This window comes from Dicentrarchus labrax, unplaced genomic scaffold, assembly GCF_905237075.1.
Source record: "Dicentrarchus labrax unplaced genomic scaffold, dlabrax2021, whole genome shotgun sequence".
Classification (NCBI taxonomy): Eukaryota; Metazoa; Chordata; class Actinopteri; family Moronidae; genus Dicentrarchus; species Dicentrarchus labrax.
Window position 1 is genome coordinate 681828 of NW_026136714.1, and position 5661 is coordinate 687488.

A 5661-nucleotide genomic window follows, 5' to 3' on the forward strand; every position below is an offset into this window, starting at 1 on the left:
CTTTTCTTCTTCTTCGGGTTTTAAAGGTCGTAGCTGCGTCACCGCCACCTGCTGGACTGGAGTGGAGAGCAGTAAATAAATAAACAAACAAATAAATACATAAATAAACTAAACCAACATAACATAATATAAAATAAAATAAAACTAAAATAAAATAAAATAAAACTAAAATAAAATAATATAAAATAAAATAAAATAAAACTAATCTAAACTAAACTAAAATAAAATAAAATAAAAATAAACTAAATAAAAATAAAATAAAATGAAACTAATCTAAACTAAATAAAAATAAAATAAAATGAAACTAATCTAAACTAAACTAACATAAAATAATATAAACTAAAATAAAAATAAAATAAAACTAAACTAAATTAAAATAAAATGAAACTAATCTAAACTAAAATAAAAATAAAATAAAATAAAACTAAATTAAAATAAAATAAAAATAAAATAAAACTAAACTAAACTAAATAAAAATAAAATGAAACTAATCTAAACTAAACTAAACTAAAAATAAAACTAAATTAAAATAAAACTAAACTAAAATAAAACTAAACTAAAATAAATAAAAATAAAATAAAACTAATCTAAACTAAACTAAACTAAATAAAATATCTAATCTAAACTAAACTAAAATAATATAAAATAAAATAAAATAAAACTAATCTAAACTAAACTAAACTAAAATAAATAAAATAAATAAAATAAATAAAATAAATAAAATAAAATAAAATAAAACAAATAAAATAAAATAACATAAAAAACTAAACTAAATTAAAATAAAATAGAATAAAACTAATCTAAACTAAAATAAAATAAAATAAAACTAAACTAAATTAAAAAACCAAACTCAACTAAACTAAACTAAAAATACATGTTTGATAGCTCTGTAGTCGCCAACGCCTACATGTTTTTGAATTTTGTAACGATGTCTTCCAGGGTCACACAAGTTTCAAGCGAGAACGGGACAACAACAATAAAGATATTAAAAGTTTTGATTGGTTAACATTAAATAACGTTATATTTGTTTTGAAGGTTTAGACTTACCTTTTTAGTCTGCCTTTATTTGTTATTACTCTGTTTAATTTGTGTATATATGTATACAACTTAATCTTTACTTAAATTACTTTGTTTAGATATTTGTACATCTGCCTCCAGTGTTTCCTCCGTTCGTGTTTTAATTGCGTGTTATTGTTCACACACAATAAATGATTGCCTTTAATTGATACAGACAGCTGAAGACAGGAAAGGTGAGCTACCAGGACGTCCCTTGTGTTGTTGTTTTATCTTTATATTGTACCCCTGGTATGAGCAGTTATTGTGTGCACATACTGTCCATGTACATAAATATATAGACACATATTACTCGTCTTCTGTTAATGCAAATCATATTAGTGATGCTGATTAATGAACGTGTGATTCAGAGTAAAAATAACCTGAGGGATCAATGTGTTACAGTATCCTGGAGGATCAATATGCACTGTTACAGTAACAACCAACAGCTCACATTAACATGGTGCTTTTAAGGAACATGAGACGCCTCCACTCAACCAATCGTTCAATTATCACCACCTTCGCCGCACGAGGTGGTGTAAAAAAAGATCCACAAGTAAATATACAATGCAACACATAAAAACGCCTGTAAACACAGACGAATAACTGAGGCGCTTATTAGTCGACGGAGGTGTCAGAGAGGACGATCATTAGCACCTCCTGCGGCTCGTAGGTGGCCTTTGTTTCCAGAGAGGGAAAGACAATAAACAAATACATAAAAGACGATGAGTGCATAGCTGAGAGTGTATTACAGGATTATAATTAAATGACATTATTGTTGGTGCAGCAGACTGGAGCCAGATTCAGCAGGAGGAGGGAAAGTGGGTCCTTCTGTGTGGAGACGGAGACTGACTGTTGACCAGGTGGCCCAGGTGAGGCACTACAGGCCTCCTGTGTCTCTGACTGGCTCTCAGATTTGACCTGATAAAACCAGATTTTCTGAGAGATTTAACTCCAAACTGAAGCTGTTTCATGTCTCATGTTCTCCAGTGAAGGTTGAATCATCTTGAGTGGTTGATAATAATAATAATTTATGCATCTGAACACAGGCAGCCTACAGATGATCTAACATTTCTGTGACTTCCTGCTGGAAACCGTCCGACTGACTGCTGCTTTATGTCACCGCCTCCTGCTGCTGGCGCCGGATCTCGTCCGCTTTCCAGGCTCAGTTCATCTCGAAGGAGCCGACTGACTCATGCAGGGGAGGCAACGTACCGAGCCATCCACCCTCTGAATGCCCGCGGTCCCTCGTTCGCTGTTGTGCAGTTCCATGAGGCTGGAGGAGCGTTTGAGCCTCGTTACCAACCGGCTAGGTGGGTACTAAAGGAAGAATTAGAGCCTCTAGTTTCATATGATGCCAGTTTCTCCTCTGGAGCTTTAAAATGGAGCCTCTGAAAGACCTGGACGTGGCTCTGATTGGAGATGGCATCCACCATCTTAATAATAATAACAATTATAATAATGATAATAACTTTATTTATAAAGGAGCTTAAATACAGTGTGGCATTAACAACAAACACATCAGGCAGAATATCTACACACACACACACACACACACACACACACACACACACACCTCAAAGATAGATAAAGATACTTTCGTTCTCTACTTTAGGAACCAGAATCGGAGGAACCTAAGTTCCTTGTTGGCTGATACGGGGTTAAAAAGTGATGTAAGAAGGTTAAGAGCTTTGGATTCGAGTAAAAGGACCTTAAAATGAATTCTAAGAGAAGAGAGCAGCCATTGTAGCATCAATAAACCATCAATAAACCACATTTTAGGACTCATCCTACCTTTATATAAAAGGCTTAAAGGTGCTCAATGTGTTGGTTTCTGTTCCTGGTTAATCTGTTGAACTCGGGTGTGTCGGTCTTTACCAGATCCAGAACTTCCTTTTGGACACGTCCACACTTCAAAACTCTCTAATTTAATATCTCAAACTGTACCAAGAGTTTTCCTGTCGCAGTGTTTGCTGTAATAAATTATATATACTTAAACTTTCAGTTCACCCAAAACTGCGTCAGTAATATTCGCACATCGGCCGCTAACAGCAGCTGGACTTCAGGCAGTGACGATCATTATTAAATTAACATGAGACACAGAAGAGAAGCAGATTTATACTGAGCAGACAGGAGAGACGACTAATTCTACATTTTGAGTGAAGTATTCCTTATTCTTTACTTTTATCTCTTTTAATCATTTTTAATCAGACAGACTCAACAAACTCTCTGATGTTCGGCTGTTTCAGACAATTTACTTTACATTTAGTTTCCTTTACAAAGATATCAGCCTACTGGGTTTATTGTTAAAGTTTTCCAGCACCTTAAAAACAAGAAGGCCTCGTGAACCTCCCTTTTGGCGACCTCTAGTGCGGGTCCCGACCCCCAGGCTGGGAACCAGCGCTCTACATTTCACACTTTCTATCATTTCTTATTCATGTTAATATTCACTCTTTGTTTATCCCTCAATCTGCTCTGTGCAGGTCGACTCAGTAAGAGTCAGTTAGGAGGAACAGGGAGGATCTGTACGTGGAAAGATTTAGTTTATGGGTCTGTTATATATATGTTTTATCATTTTACAGCATATTAAAATCAATCTGTAATCTTCCACATGGAAACATTATCTGTCTATAAACGTATCCCCACCTCGGAGCTTATACTGTATGTCTGTGCTTGTATTCTCTTAATATTATATTTCTATATCCAATAGATCCTCCTGAATGTGACACACTGGAGCTTTAATGTTGCTAATTAAATCTAGTTTCATTCATCATGTAAAGATACATTAACTAGCAAATAAAGATCCAATGTTTAAAGTAAAGTTTCAGCCACTTGCAGGTGTTGTGAGAGTCCGGTATGAACAGGTATTTTTCTCTGCAGCAGCAGAGTAACACGTTCCCGACACATTAGCGTCTCCTCTGGCAGATGGCTGAGGGCTGCTGGGAACACTGGAGCGAGCTCTCGGCTCCGGCGCCGTGCTGGAGAGCGCTCGCCGTCGGCTTCTTCACGCGTCCTCCAGCAATATGCTGCTCGCCTGGTGGTGGTGGAGGGCGAAGCTCGGCTGGTCCCGGATCAGCTTTCAGCCAGCGCAGTGGACACGCTGCAGAGTGAGGTTAAGATACACTTCCTGTTACAGGTTTTAAGTGTCCTCCCACTTTATGTTTTAAACATTAACTGTGAATTCTGGGATTTGGGGACACTGTTAGCTCCTTCTACTAACTGCTTCCTCTGCTAGTGTTTATTTATTCTGATCACCTCTCCTCCTCTTAACCAGATGACTGCTGTAACTCTGGAGACTCTGGGGAGAAATGCAGCCGTCTCTGAGGATAAAAACCTCCAAAACAGCCCCTCAAACGCCCATTTTCACATCTGTCCAGGTGAATCTGCCCTCTTTTTTTGACTGTGTGTGCGTGTGTGTGTGTGTGTGTGTGTGGGGGGTGGTATGAAGTTTGTGTCTCAGCTTTCCAGTTATTCCAAATTTATGCAATTCAAAAACAGTTTATGGACCCCAGCATGCAGAAATATTCAAATACACTAAAGTAACACATTTATTCCACAAGTAAAAAAACTGTATTATATTAGCATAAAGGGTCAGTAAACTGGAGACTCGTGGGTTCCCATTTTCATTCAGATATCCTGAGGTCAGAGGTCAACGAATCCCTATGAAAATGACCACATCAGCTCTTCTATCGCTAAAATTCAGCCAAACTTTGGAGCGTTCTTTAGCCTCCTTCCCAACATGTTATATTTACAAATATATCAGAAAAAGCCTCCAATGAACCAGAAGTATACAGAGATAATCACAAATAAACACACATATTGGTCACTGCCATCAATATATATATAAATATATATAAATGATTCTTCTATGAGCTCTCTGATCGGTCGGACGTTGGAGGAAAAATAAACCATCTGGGAGCAGAAAGGCCATCGGATTCATATCGCACACATTAACCAGGAACATTTACAGGGAGATAAATGGATCCTCTGTTATCCTGCATTCTCCTGGAGATATTCTCTGTAGCTTCACTCTGACTTTAAAACAGCGCGAGGTGGAAGAGGGAAGGATAATGTGCCGGTGCCGACACTCTCTGGAAGCTGACCGGGAGACACGTGACGAGATTATCAAGTAACTCAATAAATCCAATTTATTTTAGTATTATTTTTAAAAAGTTGGATAAAGATGGTGCAAATGGAAAGTTAAACAACCCAAAACAGTTGGACTGTATGAAGAAATACTCCTATATCCACTGTTATAGGCAATACGTTTAAAATCAGTTAAAATAAACACATTTGGAACAAGATCAGTGGTCAAACTCTTATTTCTAACTTCTATATATTGTATTATAATGCGCATACTTCTTTTTTCTATATATATTCTGATATAAAGCATATTTTTAACGACTGTCTTAAACCCTCTACGTTCATTAAATATATTTGATTTGAGTAAAAGTCACCCAAGTATTTATTATTAAGGTAATTTGTACTAATTACATTCAGTTAATTGAAGTTGAACTCATATGCAGCATTTCTTTAAACTTATTTAAAATATGTGAACAGAATTTATCTGAATAATTAATGTAATAATTTGCTTTAGTGGAAGAAAAC